This window comes from Syzygium oleosum, unplaced genomic scaffold (genome assembly GCF_021117445.2).
Source record: "Syzygium oleosum isolate NSW1041296 unplaced genomic scaffold, Sole_v2.1 Sole_v2.45, whole genome shotgun sequence".
NCBI lineage: Eukaryota > Viridiplantae > Streptophyta > Magnoliopsida > Myrtales > Myrtaceae > Syzygium > Syzygium oleosum.
The window spans coordinates 633,540-651,954 of record NW_026607529.1 but is presented as its reverse complement, the minus strand read 5'-3'; the positions used below and the strand labels follow the sequence as shown (position 1 = coordinate 651,954).

The window sequence follows — 18,415 nt, the reverse complement described above, 5'->3', positions numbered from 1 at the left end:
CTTGGGCAATACGCTAATTGACCTGTGGTCGACACTAAGTTGAGCCACGTTTAAGATCACTCGAATCATGGCGACTTCATTTGTCATGTAATTGCGATGATTAATCACTAGTTCCGAGAGGTATGATCGTTCAGAATAGGTTTAAGATCGTTCGTAATTCATCTCATGGTCAAGCGGAATCACCCGCGACCCATTCGTATGACATTGGCGAATCGATCCGTGACCATCCTTGGATCAACCTATGTTGGCCCAAAATATCACCTCGACAATCCTTATGGTCGAAAGTTAGTCCATGATAGAATTTCTTTGGTCTTGCGAACTTAAATCCCTATTTAGCCTTATCCCAAAGGTTAGTATCCCAAGAGTGATCAGCTCTGGGCAAGGTACAACTACAAGTGCGTTAAAGATATCACTTACTTCATAAATTCCAAGTGGGTCGAAATTCGAGATGTCACAACTCTTCCCCCTTATAAAAATTTCGTCCTCGAAATTTGTAATCCAAACCCAACTATTCAAATAACTGAGGGTACTGACGTCGCATCAACTCTTCACTTTCCCAAGTAGCTCCTTTCTGTCTCATGATGTTCCCATATCACCTTGACTAGCGGTATCGTCTTGTTTCTTAAAACTTGTTCCTTTCTGTCCTCAATTCCTACAGGCCTTTCCACGTACGACACCCTATCGTCCAAGTCTATTTCTTCATAGTTCAGCACATGGGTCGGATCCAGTTCATACTTCCTTAACATGGACACGTGGAAAACATTATGCACTTGTGATAAATTCGGCGGCAAAGCAAGTCGATAGGCTAAGTCTCTAATCTTTTCCAAGATCTCAAAGGGTCCCACATACCTTGGGCTTAACTTCCCTTTCTTGCCAAACCGGGATAACCCTTTTATCGGCGATACCTTGAGGAACACATGATCTCCTATATGAAATTCCAAAGGTCTCCATCTCCAGTCGGCATAGCTCTTTTGACGAATTTGAGCGGTCTTCAACCTTTCTCAAATAGTCTTAACCGTTTTCACTGACTGCTGTACCAGCTCTGGGCCCGTTATAGTTCTTTCCCCGACTTCATCCCAACACATTAGAGTTTTGCACGCTATGCCATACAATGCTTCAAATGGTGCCATACCGATGCTCTGCCGATAACTATTGTTATAGGCAAACTCAACCAAATGTAATTGTTCTTCCCACTTGCCTTGAAAGTCCAACACACATGCCCGCGGCATATCTTCCAAAGTCTGGATGATCCTTTCAGACTGGGATCACGATCCGAAGTGATCGTCACCGGCACTCCATGTAGACGAACTATTTGCCTTACATACAATTCGGCATACCTTTCCAAGTCAAAATCCTTTTGCACAGCTAGAAAATGTGCCGACTTGGTTAATCTGTCCACTATCACCCAAATGGAATAATGGCCCTTTTTGGCTCATTGGTAATCCCATTACAAAATCTATAGTGATATGCTCCTACTTCCACTCAGGGATTTCCAACGGTCGCAATAATCCTCCGGGCTTGCAATGTTGCGCTTTCACTTGCTGGCATGTTAAACACTTAACTACGTGTTTAGCTACATCCACCTTCATGCCATTCCAACAATAGTGTTGTCTAAGGTTGTTATACATTTTCATGCTACCAGGATGGATGCTATACTTGCTATGGTGTGCTTCCGATAAGATTTCCTCCTTAAATTCTGCGTCATCGGGCACACACAACCTTCCTCGGAACTTCAAGATCCTGTCTTCGGATACTTGAAAGTCCGCTTTTCTTTTAGTAACATCCATTTCCAGAATTTTCTGAATTTCTTGGTCCGTAGATTGTAAAGCCTTAATCTTAGTCTGGATTTCTGGTTCGATCCTTAGTGTGGCTAGCAAACTCGAGACTTGACTTACTTCAAGTCTAAATTCCAAGTCTCGCATCTCTTCCAACAAGGTCCATTCCTTAACTAATAAGTATGCAATGCTCGACTTCTGACTTAACGCGTCAGCTACCTGGTTGGCCTTTCCGGGGTGATACAAAATATCACAATCGTAGTCCTTAAGTAACTCCATCCAACGACGCTGTCTCATGTTAAGCTCCTTTTGAGAAAACAGATGTTTCAAACTTCGATGGTCCATATATATCTGAAACTTCTCTCTACATAAGTAATGTCGCCAAATCTTAAGGGCGAATACTATTGCGGCTAATTCCAAATCATGCGTTGAGTAGTTCAATTCATGCGGTCTCAACTGTCTTGATGCGTAGGCCACTACTCGTCCATTTTGCATGAGTACACACCCCAGTCCTTTTAACAACACATCGCTATAAATTTCATATCCTCCTGGTCCTGATAGAATAGTCAATACCGGCGCCGTTGTCAATCTATGCATTAGTTCTTGAAAACTCCTTTCACATTTGTCGGTCCATTCAAACTTTGTTTCCTTTTTCAACAAATGTGTCAACGGTGTTGCTATTGCCGAAAACCTTTTCACGAAACGTCGGTAATATCCTACCAAACCCAAAAAGCTTCGAACCTCTGTTACTGTCGTTGGTCTCGGCCACTTCATTATAGCTTCAATCTTTGCTGGATCTACTGAGATTCCTTCCCCAGAGATCATGTGTCCAAGAAATGCTACTCGATTGAGCCAGAACTCGCACTTACTAAACTTGGCGTACAATGCGTGTTCTCTTAAGGTCCGTAGAACTTTACTTAAATGTATCTTATGCTCTTCTGGGCTCTTCGAGTATACCAATATGTCGTCTATGAAAACTATCACAAATTGATCCAAGAATTCCTTAAACACTCGATTCATTAAATCCATAAAGGCAGCAGGGGCGTTAGTCAATCAGAACGGCATTACCGTAAATTCATAGTGCCCATACCTCGTCCTAAACGCCATTTTTGGTATGTCCTCTTTCTTAATCCTCAATTGATGGTAACCAGTCCTCAAATCTATCTTAGAGAACAAAGACGCTCCTTGCAACTGATCAAACAGATTGTCTATCCTCGGCAATAGATACTTATTCTTGATCATCACTTGATTTAACTGCCGGTAATCAATGCATAACCTTACTGACCTATCCTTCTTTCTCACAAATAAGACTGGCACTCCCCATAGAGACGCACTTGGACGAATGAAACCTTTGTCCAATAACTCTTGCATTTGCACCTTTAACTCTTTTAACTCTGACAACGACATCCTATAAGGTGCCTTCGAGATTGGTTCAGTACCAGGGTTAATTCAATTACAAATTCTGCCTCCCTTTCTGGTGGCAATCCCGGCAATTTCTGAGGAAAGACATCGGGAAAGTTGCACACCACGGCTATGTCCTCTAACCTTTGTTACTCAATTGTGGAATCAACCACTGTCCCTAAAAATCCTTGACACCCTTCGTCCAACAACTTAGTCACTTCCAATGACGTAATCCAGGGGATCGAGGTTCCTCCTCGATTTCCCACAAATTCGTATCTAGGGTGTCCAACCAGATTAAATTGAATCACCCTGTTACTACAATCCATTACAGCTTTTTGCTTAACCAACCAATCCATGTCAATAATCACATCAAAATCATACATGACTAAGACTGCCAGGTCTATCCTTTCTTCTCTATCACCAATCACTATATTACAATTATGGCATCCTAACATAACTATCACTTCATAATTCAATAGAGTAGTAACACACAGCACAACTTCAAGCAATTTCAGCTCTATCCCAGTCAATTTAACGAATTGAGATGACACAAACGAATGTGATGCCCCTGGATCAAACAAAGCGTAAGCAGCATGATCACAGAGAGAAACCGTACCTGTGACCATACCTGGTGCATTCTCAGCTTCCCTTCTAGCCATCGCATACACTCGTCCTTGAGCCGGCGGTCTGTTCTAGTTCGTTGATAAGGCGTTCCAACTTGATTTCAACTCGGAGCGGTTGCGATAGCGCAGGCGATCTAGCCTGTCTATTATTGGGACAGTTCCTCACTTGGTGGCCCACTCTGCCTCATCTTTCCGGGTTTTCTACCACTCACCTACCTGCTATAATTCCGCTAAGGAATTAGAGACCTAGACCAACTATTATGATCTACAGCCCTAGGCAGTGATTTACCACAACAATTCACTTAGCATGCAACCAATCACAAACAGCACAAGATCACAATCAACATGGTTCGTGTAATTACCTCGGGTCTAAACACACCTACACTCAACTGTCATAGCATACAATGCATCCAACAATTCATACAATGCACCCAACAAACAGTCTGGAGGCACGCGTAGCGCGATACACATCTATGACTTAATAAGGTCTCCCTAGTCAACTACCCCAAAGGTCATCGCTCCTTATCACTTCAGACTTCGACCAACTTGGATCGACCTGACCTTGCTCTGATACCAATTCAATGGGGATGTCACGCCCCGAACCCCATCGAGCTCGCGACATCCCTCTTCGGTCAAATATCATGACGTCCCAGGATGTCGCCGACCCCATACACATATAGATAAAGCACTAGCGGAAACAAACATACACCCAGACAATATTTAGAAAGGGGTAATAGGGAGAATACACATTCATTACCAAGTCGAACTTATAACATTACATACTAATTACAATAAACATATTATACACGCATACCGGGCTTCTAAAGTTCACACCACCAACATCAAAAGGGACCGGTAGTCTGGGTATATACTAACTCCAAAAAAGGGGCACTTCAAAAAGGGTTATCCTACCCCTAACTAACCCTTACATCCTCTAGACGGTGTCCACTCTGAGTCGATCTCCCCGGAACCTGAATCTGACTCCTCCTGATCCACCTGCTCCTCTGAAGACTCAGAATCCGCCTCAATCTCGATCGGCTCATCATCAGAATCGTCTGGAACATCAATCGGTGGCTCTTTCTCCGGTTCTTCCTCTGGCTCTTCTTCCGGTTCCTCCTCGGATTCTTCCTCTGGCTCTTCTTCTGGTTCCTCCTCGGATTCTTCCTCTGGCTCTTCTTTGGGCTCCTCCTCAGGCTCCTCTCCTAAATCCACGTCCATCGGATCAAACCCTGCTTGTGACTCTTCCGGCTCCGGTTCAAGCTCAGCCACCGTGGGTTCGGGTTCTGCAGGTACAGGCTGAGGTCCTGACTGTGTGAAGCTAGTGTCAAGGCTGGTCATCTCACCATTAGGAGGAGGTATAGCTGATGGATCCCAATCTCCCACTCTATCGAAAGGGACATCAAAACCACGAACCGGACCGAACTCGTCAATACCGTCCCGGAAGCACCAGGCTATATAACTATGGGCTTGCCAAAGGGGTTGTCCTATATCTATCCAGACTATTGTGGTGTGCTTAATCCAAGCCATATTGTCATCTATAGGGTACTCTACTACTGCATGATCAGTGTGCATAGGTATGTCAAAACGTTGAAGCGGTGGCGGTAGAGGATTCATGGTCTAGGCCGGGGTTCTGAAAATGTTAATTTATACAATTACGAGACAAGTCTCAATAAGTCGACAGCCTAAACCCCACTTAGGCTATCACGTACCTCCAAACAAGTCCAAACACAATGTCACTCAATAAACACATAATATGCACACAAATGCACTTACTTGGGCTCTTAGTACACACAATCTGCACGTTAGTATCAATTCCACAAATTCCAACCACATGCACTTTCCAAACTAATGTCATGCCCAAAAGCAAAAGTCGAACATATGGCATTTCCGAACTCCTTATTTTACACTCGTTCATGCACCACCACACCATTTTCATTAAACTTGCCAACAACCCGCGTAAACATGCCTCAGGTCCGATCTCATTTTCGCTTGCCACATCACACATCTCACTCTCAATCTCTTTCCACAACCCGCATAAACACGCCTCAGGCTTCACATTCCTATCACGACCCGCGTAAACACCCATCAGGCCGATTCAATTCCCCGCGTAAACACGCCTTAGGGATTAAGTGATCACGCAAACATGCCAACACGCCATATTTTATCTGCACCCCGCGTAAACACACCTTAGGGCTTTTTAGTGATCACACGCACATCACATGCCTCAAATCTCACACGTTCACATACTCAAACATTAATTAAATGCACTCAAATGCACCCAATTCAACCATCTCAATTCAGCCCATGTAATATAAATACAACGACCACATAACATTCCATTTTTCATCACACAAACCATGGTACAACAAGCACGGCACTACACAACGATTTCACACAATTAAGAACCGAACCAAATTATACACCCTACACACCAAACCGAATTTTGCTGTCACGCCCCGAACCCTACGGCATGCGACATCCCTCTTCGGTCGTATCGAAAGCGACATCCCAGGACTCGTCGCCGACCCAAAACCCCAAATCAGAGAATATACACACGCGAAAACGATCACACACCCGAACACAAACAAACATGACCAAGATAGCAACGGAAGACAAACATAGCAACATACTTCATAAACACAAGCTTACATTCATAAAAAGGGAATTTACAATATCCATTGAAACTTGAGTACACATAGGCCAAAATGGGTCGGCAAGCCACTGTCATAAAAAAGGAGTTCGTGGCTCGGGGCGGTCAGGTACTATATCCAAAAAGGGCTCCTTCCAAAAAGTGTCGGCCCTAAACGCTAGCTGTGCTCAAGGCTAACCACTAGTTGGTACCCAATCCGAGTCGGATCCGGAAGACTCGAATGAATCATCGGACGACTCGAACTCGAAATCCATAGACTCGGGCTCGGACTCGACCTCCTTGGGATCCTCCTCCGACTCTGACTCAAACTCTATCGACTCTGGATCGGGATTGGACTCCCACTCCATCGGTTCCTCCTCCTCATCCTCCTCATGCTCGGAATCCATGTCGGACTCTATGATGACGGGCCGGGGGTCGGAATCTGCTTCGAACACCGAGTCAGGGCTCACTACCTCTCCATCAGCTGCATGCGGGTCCCATCGCCCTAACCCATCAAACGGAACGTCGAAAGTCCTAAGAGGTCTGTAAAAGCCGGTCTGGTTCCAATAGCATCAACTAAGGTAGGGATGGGCCTTGAGCTGTGGCCCGCCCTTGTCAACCCAGACGATAGTGTAAAATCTAATATAAGCCTCCCCGTTCCAACCAGGTTACTTGATCACCAAACGCTCTATATGGTCCGGGATCCCAAAACGTAGTGGTACGTTGGCCATCATCAAGGTCGGGGGTCTGAAATGTTGGGGTTTAACAACAGTGAGAACGAATCTCAGTAAGTAGGCTCCCTAAACCTAAACTAAGCTAACATGCACCTCCAGACAAGTAACTATCCAATCACACAGTTGAGTAATCAAACGACTTAGGCCCTCGAGCCCAAATCAAGCACATAATCAACCATACAGGTTAGGCACATAATAATAATACAAAACCAATTATAGCCCATACACATTATCACTTGGCCACGAACACTTGCCATTCACACACTTGCACTCATTAATGTACAATACACACACGTGCCAATTTCCCATTTAATCTCTGACCCACGTTAAACGCATCAAGTCCATCACTACTCGGGACTCGCATAACACACCTCAAGTCGATGACGCAACCCGCTTGAACGATGCCTCAGGTTGGCCATCATCCGGTAATCCGGGCATCGTCCCGCGTTAAACGCCTCAAGACAGGTTTAATACCCCGCGTTAAACGTATCAGGGCTTATGTGACCACACGTACACACTTCACCAATTATTATCTGAATCCCGCATAAACGACGCCTCAGGGCAATTTAGGTGATCATGTGCTCGATGACATTCGCACGAACTCGCATGGTTTACATGGCATGCCATCACTCAATATGCACAAAATCATGGCCACATCATCCAAAACTCGGGGCATCAATTGAATCCACATTGATTACTCAATCCAATATAACAACATGCTCAATTCGCCATTCAATGTAATTCAGCCACGGTCCATAATTTGGCGCACAAAAATCGTGCAATTAAGTCATTGAATCACACGAGTCTATTGCCCACAATGTATCCTCCTTTCACGGCCATATCAAGCACCCCATACAACATCACAACGTCACACAATTAATTTCAAACCATGCATAAACCAGCCACTTCATGGTTCAATCATAACACACATAGCAATTCACATTTAAACCATAGATTATTAACATATAGCCCAACCAAGCCTACACTACTCAACCATTAAACAGACCATTACACACCTCTAAATCACCTTTAAATTAGCACACTAGACTACCAAAATCACCTCACCATCAGCCTTAATCATCCGCCATTAATTAACCCCTAAATCACCCTAAATAACCCCTAAACTTGCCTAAAAATACACAAAAGCCTAATTAGGGTTTAGGGTTTCCACTCACGCAAGTCCTAAGTTCCAAGGGACCGAACTAGGGAGAGAGAAAGGGCTGGAGGGCCGCTGGTTCACGCCGGACCAACACGGACTCCGGCGGCTCCCACGGATGGCGAACGGCGGTGGCGACGGGCTGATGGCTCACGGCTGGGCCAAACAGTGAGAGGGGGTGACAGTGATGGTGGCGTGGCGTGGAGAAGGAGAGGGGAAGGGTGAGGCTGGTGGTGGTGCGTGAGGCGGTCGTGCGACCGGCGGTGGCGGCGGCACTTGGACGGCGGTACACGGCCAAGGCTGGCTGGCTGGTCGGTGGTGGTGGCGGCGACGGGGATGAGAGAGAGAAAAGGAGAGAATGAGGTGGCCGAGTGGTGTGAGGGCCGGCCGGACAAAGGCTAGCACGACGGTGGCGCGCGGCTCTGACGGGGCGGCATGGCCACGGCTGGTGGCTGCTCCGGCGGGCTGGTTTCGTGAGCAAGGAGAGGAGAAGAAAGTGGAGAGAGTGGGAAGGAGAGGGTGCTCGGCCGAAAGGGGGGAAAATGGGGAGAGAGAGAGAGTGAGAGAGTTTTGAAAAAAAAAATCCATGAATGGGGTTAGGTGACCCACTCCACTAACAAAGACAAGCTTACCCACTCCACTAACACCCTAATCCAAGGGCCAAGATTCAAGGACCAATCAATCTTATCTAAAACTAAGAGCTAGGATTATTTATAGAACAAAATATCTAGGGGTAAAATTGGGAATGAGCAAAAGTGATGGGGGCCTAAGTGTCCATTAATTTCGGTCACTCCTGGGGCTGAACAAGTCCATATTAACCTCCCAATTTTCGGAATTGAGGCATAGGGTTCAAGGGCAAAATGGTAATTTTCCACTCCCGGTCCAAAAATCCATTTTTCGACCAAACCGATCCTAAATATGATTGGCCACACTAATACGACGTTGTTCTTGAAAATTAGTTGTGTACGTCCGTGAAATTTGACACTCAAGTCCGGATTCAACTTAATGATCAATTTCGCTCAATGGCGATTTTAGTGTTTCTTACTAACGGGCGGCTTTTTAGGGGTTACGCGTATCGACCTAGGGTTACTCGAGCCATGGTGGCCTTGATTACCAAGAAAACGTGAGGGTCCATCACTAGTTCCGGAGGTCGCGATCGTTCGGAATAAGTTTAGGATCGTTCGTCACGCACACATTCGATCATGCAGAATCACCCGCGATCTAATCGTACGTCGTTGGCAAACCAAATCCGTCGCCCTCCTTGGATTGGCCCACATTGGCCCAAAATATTCCCTCGTCGTTCCTCGGAATCGAAGGTTGATTCCCGGTCGAGTTCTTGGGTCCACGTACCGTTTTCCTAGTTAGCTATTCCCTATCGGTTAGTATCCCGAGAGTGATCAGTTCTGGGCGAGACTTACTAAACGAAGTGAGAAATACACATTCATTTTATTGATCCCCGAAGTGGGTCGAATTCAGAATGTCACATTTGCAGCACTTGAATCAACCATACTCAGCCCTCATTTAGCTTCTAATTACTCACCAAATCACCATAATTTTGTCCATAATAACCCTTGTCCAAAATAGCCCACAAAACTACACTAAATCGTGCCTAAACGAGCCTGTCAATACCCGATATCCTAAATAGGGAATATGGTGTCACTTACTTGGAAATTCCAAGCAAGAACAACCTAGCAAGGGGGTGGCAAGGCGGCAAGGAAGCGGTGGCCACGGCGGTCCGGCAGTTGGACGCACGGTGGACGGCGAGTGAGCGAGCGAGCGAACGGCGATCCGGCACGGCTCAGGCCAATCACACGGCCAAGGGGGAAGGAAAATGGTAATTTCCTAAGGGCAAAATGGTAATTTCCACTCCCGATAAAGTTGAATTTTGATCAATGTTTGGTAAAAAAATTCAACTCAAAAGTCAACTCATTGACTTTTTGAAATTGAAATGCAAAAAGCTAGAAAAATGAATGGCTAATGCTAGTTCAAATACTAAATGACTCTTTTTGATTGAAAATTGGATCCTGTCGTGATAAAAAATCCTAATCTCAAGCTTTTACCTTTCAAGACTCGTCGGCTAAAAATTAGGTGTCAACAGCTGCCCCTCTTTGAGAGGGAGTTCAAAGAGGTTCCTCTCAAAGACTAAATTATACCTGCAATTTTTAGTCGATTCTACTGGAGATAAAGGAAAATAACAAAAGGAATGACATTTGATTAGATGACATACCTTTGAAACTTACCTCGAGCCTTGGTATTGATCTCACTATTGATATTCTCATCTCTCTCTAGACCATGTGGTGTGAATGGGAAGGAAAGATGCGAAAGAAAAGAATGGGGGTAATTTCTAAGAGTGGATTTTGACCAAAGGTGGGAAGTCTTACTGTGTAACAATAGGTTTTGACTAGAAAGTCTCACCATTCAACAATGGATATTGACTAAGGAAGGAAAGTCTCACCATTTAACAATGGGTATCACTAAAAGGAGCGGTCTTACTGTGTAACAACGGATTTCGACTAAAAAGGGATGAATCGATCATGGTTACTAACATTCGCCATGTCGATTTATAAAGGGAATGGTCATGAGTGCGAAAGCACATCATGCCAATTTGAAGAGGAAAAGGAGGCCATGGGCACAAAAGCTCATCATGCCTAATTTGAAAAGGGAATGGTCATGAGTGCGAAAGCACATCATATCGATTTGAAGAGGCTAGGGGTGTTAAAGCTCACCATACCTAATTTTGAAAGGGTGATCATGACTGCGAAAGCACATCATGCCGATTTGGAAAGAGATGGTCATGAGTGAGCATGCACATCATGCCGATTTGGAAAAGGAAGAGGATAATGAAGATCTGCTCCACTTGGGGAATTTTGATTTAAGAAAGACTGCAAGCTGCAATTACTTGGATATTGAAGATCCGAAGCTACTAACCTGCATCCACTTAAAACGTGTTCTAATCGTGTTTTACTTTGCTTGATTGCATTTTTGACTGAAAAACATGCGTAAAATGTCTCGGTTGCCCATTAAATCACCTCGCCGGAGTTTGGGAGTCCTCGCCGGAGTGTCGCCGTGGCCTTAGGCCACTCAAGTTAGTCTTCCTTGATATTTGCTTGATGTTTTGTTAGTTATTAGAATCGAGTTAGATGGCTAGGTCGTTCTATATTGTGATTTGAAGATTTAGTCAGTTAATATAGAATGATTGCAAGTTAGGTTTTACCTACCGGCTTTTCGCCGGCTGGCGATGGTTCGGCGGCGAATCTATGGGATAAGGACAATAGCTGGTCATGTGAACTTGATGGTGGATCAAAAGAAATGACGAAATAGTTGCCGAAAGATCGTCGGAGGAAGGCTCAAAACCATGGCCTCGAGAACTCAAAATAAGAAAATATGCACACTAGGTGCTCGGCGAAATGCCGAAGAGAAAATCGCCAGAAATTACGCCGTTTTGGCGCTGTGCTCGCCAGAGGAGACGATCGGCATCGGCGTCGGCGAGGCCCGGTTCGTCCAAGCCGAACCAGGTTGAACCGGGCCGGTCCGGTTCATTTTTCCGTCGGGAAAATTAATAATAAATAATAAATAATAAATACAAAAAATTAGAAATTTTTGGAAAATTCATAAAAATTTCAAAAAATTAACAAATTTCATAAAAGTTCAAAATTTTTTGGAAAATTCATAAAAATCCAAAAAAATTCAGAAAACATAAATAAAAAATGTGAAAAATTCAGAAAATATATAAAAAATTGGAAAATTCGAAAATCCATAAATTTTTTTTTCAGAAAATCATAAAAATCAATTCTCGGTTAATGAAATTCTCAGAAATTCAATTTTCGAAAAAAATATAAATAAAAAATTTCAAAAATTCACAGAATGATTTAAAAACACTGTGGCCAACCTTAGAAAGTGAAATTTAAATTTTTTGAAGTGCCCAAGTGGCATTTTTAGAAAATTTCAAATTCCGGGGTATAACCCCTAAAAAACCCTAAAACCCTAAAAAGACACAAATCATGAAATGAACAAGCCTTTAGGGCTTCATTAGGGTTTGGATGTTTTGGTTGGATTTCATTTTTAGAGACAATTTAGGATTGTTTGGTTGATTGACCTTGATTGCGCATTTAATTCTTGAGATTTTCCCCGCAATTAGAATGGATAGGATTAGTGGGTAAGCCTCGGAAACTTGCATGATACATTAGACATCGTATCGTTCTTAGGTACCGAAAGGGCGTTAGAGATCTCAATTTAGGATCATTAACGTAACCAAGTCCCCGTATTCAGAATCTCTGGTTCGTAGAATCGTGGTATTTCTCTCATACCCCGATTAGGTTTCTAGTCAACCTATCAACAATGACCAGTGGCGACTCCAAAATCGAGAACTTAGACTAAATAGGAAATTATCATCTGTTGTCACGTGAGGTATGGTCTGGGAGAGACCCTTGCACGGAAATACCTTTTTAGCGCGCAAACCTCGAAAATCCAAAAAATCAGCGCGGCGCGACAGGCTTGACGACTTCACTGGGATTTAACTTTTCTAAGTGGACTTAGGCCTAGATAAAACGATACGCTTGTGATTTATGCTCGCAAGGATCCCAGGTACGTCCCGCTGACAATTGTGTTAAATGTTTTTGCAGACGGGAGGTATAAGTGATGCAGTTTGTGTTAACCTTTGTTTTGCAGGATGGTGTCGGGAATGAATGTGAAATGATTATTTTAGAAGTGCGGTTTGATTATTAATTGCTATGCATGCATTTGAATAGCTTAAGCAATACACTATTAGCACACACCACCCGTGGCCCAACTCCGGCTACAATTAGGTTTACCTTTAGGAGGTATATGTTTAGGCGAAACTATGAGCCGATTGCTCATGGGATCGTTTAAATATAATACCGATCACTGAGATGAATAATATTCCTTCACTTTAGGGTGATTGCCTATTGGGGTAGAATCTCTTATCCATTAAGGTGGTAACCTCAAGCCTTTAGAATACCTTACCCTTTTTAGGGGTCAGAACCTCACTGGTTGCATTCGCTTCTCTTTGTGGTTAGTATACCTAAAACCAAACCGAAACTTTTTGGTAAGCAAGTATTGTTCCACTTCCTTCATTTATAATTTTGCAAACTAGTTGGCACATTTTTTTTCAAAAAACAAATGCCTAAATAATGATCAATGATTGGTTTAAATGCCCTTTTCATATTAGAATGAATGATTAAGGCGTTGTACTCCATTATGACCATTCTTTCATTTTTAGATGAAATGTATAGGTCCACGACATTCAATTGTTTATCCATTATTTCGATATATTCGAAATTGTAAACCATAGTTTATGACTTTATGGTCTAAATGGAATATGACGAAATGGGCATCTACACCAAGCATTGAATTCATCCCTGATTTCAATTATATGCTCTTTTAAGGCCTAAACGGATTTAAAGTGACAGTTGCATTACTTTTTAAGTATGCAAGTATACTTTACCTCCATTTTACCTTAAAAAGACATATAATTGAAATGAAGGTATTAAAATTAATCGGTAATCCATTGTGAATAATAATCAATTTCTTTTATGTGCTTTAGATCGAAACAGGGAAACTAGAAACTCGAGGAGAAATGCTTTAGGTTTTCCATGCTTGGCCCTTCAAATAATAGCAAACTTATAAAGAAGTGTTAAAGATTCTGTCACGTACAGGTTTTTAATAAATGACATCCAAAAACATACAGGTTTGCAATACTTGTTAGACAACGGCATATATATAATATATGCGTTATCTATGGGAAAAAATGACTGAAACCAGATAGCTTCCACCCATAAAAGAGAATGAAGGAATTCAATCTGATCATCAAGTCTCAATAGACATCAAATATATCACAAAAAGACGAGTAGACTGTTCACTGTACATACTCATCTCCTATTTGTCGCTTCTCAATCTGAGATATATCATAATACCGCAATGCGGCTTCTAAGAACTTTCTCTTCAAATCTAAAATCCTTGCATAACAAACCTGATAAGAAGAGAAAATCATAACAAGTTAACAATCAATTTGACAAAAGCTAGCTTAAAATAGTTATCCTTGCTGTTACACATCAAACAAGGGCAAACCTTGTATTGTAAATTCAAAACTTCATGCTGACTATTGCTAACTAGGAACGAAGCTTTGTTGATGAAAGCTTCCGCATTTACAGCATCGTCATCCTGAAACAAACAAGAAATAGAACACAGCAATTGCTATACGTACCAAGACTTCAAGATTAGTGATTTAGAGATTGCAAAGATAGTCCAGAGACGGAAAGCGTGCACATATCAAGTGATGTGCTCAATCCCAACCGACATGATAACAGCTACAAGCAATGTGTCTGAAGGCTATGACATAATGAATAAACTAACTACAAAAAGTAATGGGGCAGTTTGGTTCATGGAGAATTCCCAAAATTTCATTACCATTTTCATGATGAAAAATGATCTGAAAATAGGCTCGGCAAGATTTCGAAAACTGATTTTCAATGAAAGGACAGGGAAGTGATTTCCATTCGTTTGCTGCAAGACTGAAAACAACAAAATGATGTCACTCTCTTTTTCTCGTGTTTTCACTTTTGCAGGCAGAAAACACCGAAGTGCATTATTCCTTCTTCATCTTCGTTGGAGGTTACGCCAAGAAAACAATCCAGCTTCAATCGAGCAAAGGAGTAGTCAATTGAGGGTGGCCGAAACTCCCTTAAGTTTTGTGCTTGACAGAACTGGATTAAGGTGTATCTACCAACAATCAGTATACATTCAATCGCTCGAGTCTGCCACTGTATGGAGTGGTGCTAAACGAATTGGGTTGTGGAGGTGCTAGCCGTGATGCTTTGCAGCATTGTCTGGGATTTGATATGGGCTTATGTACTGGAATTTGGTGCTTGAGATCAAAGCCATCACCTGCTTGCCTGATAACTTGGCAAGTAATCAACAACAGAACATGAAGCACGGCATCACAATCTAAAATTCATTTGCCGTTCTTCCAATGGTCTTCACAAGATGGATCAATAGAAGGTTTCGTTTGTATACCGGAGGACTTTGGTAATGATTCAGGATTGGAGTTCTTAATATTTCTTGTTGAACTGAGGTGTATATAATGGGATTTTCCTCCACGTCATATATGTATAAACATCATGACCTCGACTTCTTTAATACCTCAGATCATACTATCTGTTGAGCAGTTTTTTGATAAAATATACCGTATGATGGGATAGATGTGGACATTGTAATTCTCAAATTCATTTCAATTGTGAACTAAAAAAACCAAACATGTTTGCATAATTTTCATTGCGATAGAGAATTCTCTTTTTCACATATCACATGCCAAACATGTTTCCAAAGAAATTGAAGATGAAAACTAAAGGTGTTCTCATTTCCATTTTCACTGGAAACATTTTCCAATACCAGCCCTAGTATTTCAAATTTGTTGGTTCATAGGCATCACAAGTTGACCACCCTCACTTCAGAAAAAAGTTATTGTATAAAGGTCCTCACCTCAAGGTATAGGCGAGCAATTTGGACACATTTTGACAATCTGAAAGTATCATCTATCATCCTGATGACATAAGACAAGATTCAATGCTGACTCAAGATATTAAACCATTTAGATATAAAATAGCAAAAGCCAGTAAATATTGCATGGAGATGATGATACAAATACGTCATGAGCTAAATGCATAAAGGTGAATGTTAAACTCGCACCCATACCTCATTGCTGAGTCTAGGTCAATGCCACTAAGCATTTGAGCTGCTTTTCACCATTGTTGCTCTGATTCATATAATTCTGCAAGCTTCTCTCTAATTATTAGTACCTGCCACTCAGATAGGAGTAACTATCAACCATCAACAGTTTCAATACATTACAATTTAAGCTTAAGAACTTTAAACCCCTCCCCCCCTTCCTAACACCCACCCCACACCGCGCCGCACCCCCTCATCCCCCCCCAAAACCACGAAACTAGCTATTGGATTAGATACATCCCAATCCCAGTAGACATTAATCAAAGTACCACCATCACAAAAAGGATAAGGAAGGAGTTCCCCACCCTCTACTCCAATATAAATGCTCGAAGGGGTCGAGCAAAATTGATTGATCTATCTTAAAACAATTCATCTCGGTGCAGTATCTATTAAGGTGTCATCAATGAGAACAAAAGATTCTAGAATCAAATTCGGTCAACATCTGCGCTTTCCAGGGGGCTTAACAAGAGAGCGAATGATAAAAACTCAACCTGCTCTTCAAACGAAACGACTCTAGGCTGTATTTGGGCGAGCGTGTAATGCGCAATCTCCTTCTGCGTCTCCGGGGCCAGAACCCCCAATTCCTGGGCGAAGTTCTGCAGCAGCTGCCGCGACACCACGAGCGGCACATCATCGGAGAGCACTGCAAAATCCCCCCCAACGGCAAAAGGACACTATAAGTGCCATAACTTGTGTACGGAGATCACTTTGGTGCCATAACTTTTTTTCGGATCACTTTGGTGCCAAGTCGGAGGAAAAACGATCACTTAAGTGCTAAAATTTTTTAAAAACGATCATTTAAGTGCTAAAATTTTTGAAAAACGATCACTTAAGTGCCAATCTCCGGCGAGCCACGTCAGCTTCAGAAATTAATAAAAAAAATGCCACATCGGATTTCCAGCGAAAAATTGTGTACGGCACCGGAGTTGGCACTTAAGTGATCGTTTTTCAAAAATTTTAGCACTTAAGTGATCGTTTTTAAAAAATTTTAGCACTAAAGTGATTCAAAAAAAACTTATGGCACCAAAGTGAGCGCCGTACACAAGTTATGGCACTTGTAGTGTTCTTTTGCCCCCCCCCCCAACACAAGAACAAGAACAGCATTCGCGAATTAGCTTTCAACGCTAGCAAGAGATGCCAGGGGGAATTTGTCGGGGGGTCCAAAAGAGAGTACTCAACTGTGATCGATGAACTTCTTGGCCTGGGCGATGTCGTTGGAGGTGAGGACGGAGGCCAAGATGTGCTTGTACTGTTCGATCCTCTGCCTCTGGTCCACGATTGAAGAAGCGCTCGCTAGGGCTCCGTCCATTGCACCTGGCCTTTGAACGACAGGGAAAAACCCTAGCTCTCTGGGGGCGACGGCAAGAGGTACCGGCACTGCGCCGCTGGAGCTGACCCTGACCGCGTTTGTCTTCCGGCGAGTGAATTCGCCGTCGAGTGATGCCGGTAAAAGATGAAAGGCGAAGGTGGAGATGAAGTAGCTGTTGCCGTTTGCTCATAAGTTCTTATACGCTGCTCGGTTTTTTCACTTTTGATTTTCACTTAATTACAATTTCACACCGCAATATTTGATTTGTTTTTTAAATCCGAAATATCTGAAATTTCACGAAGTGCAAAATATTCACGTACGATTTTTTAAGAAATTTTCAAAAATTAAATGATAGTCTAAATTTCGACAAAAAAGAAAAAAAATGATTTCTTGTTTTCACTTTAGCTCGAAAAAACATACCCTAACGGATGTGCCTTTTATGTTTATTATGTTTGTCTCGAAATTATATTAGCTTGAGTAATATGATTAAGAAATTATTTGTGTTGCATTTGATAATCATGCATTTGTACTTGCAATTCATTATATAATTTGATATCTTTCTAGTCATCCCCTAGATGTGTTGATGATATTATAATTATCTTCTGGCATAACGTGCAATTTAACATACTAGTAGGTGAGCCTATATAATGACTAATCACGGTACAATATAAATTGAGTACAATACTGGATGAGAAGTAAAATAATAATTTACGTATAAATTAAATTTCTAATACTTACATCCCTAACACTTTTCAAAATTTGAATTTGAATCTTTATAATTCTTTTGGAAAGTTAAGCCCTTATAATATTATAAAACTGGTATTTATATGCCCTTCGCCACTGTATAATTTTTTTTATCATGAAAATAGTGTTAAAAAATAAAAAATTACAAAAAGTAAGACTATTTATTTCATTTGTCAATTAAAACATGATCTATATACATCATAAAATTCTCATCTGAAATTTAGTGAAGTTCATTGAACAAAATGATTAGAAACTAATGAAATGTTTATCTTTTGGGATATGATTAATAATAAATTTAACG

General features: G+C 42.1%; 1 pseudogene; it reads right to left on the bottom strand.

Annotated features, from left to right (window-relative positions):
• Nucleotides 1-14,140: 14,140 nt before the first annotated feature.
• On the bottom strand, nt 14,141-17,544 carry LOC115686439 (COP9 signalosome complex subunit 4-like; annotated as a pseudogene).
• Nucleotides 17,545-18,415: the final 871 nt, after the last annotated feature.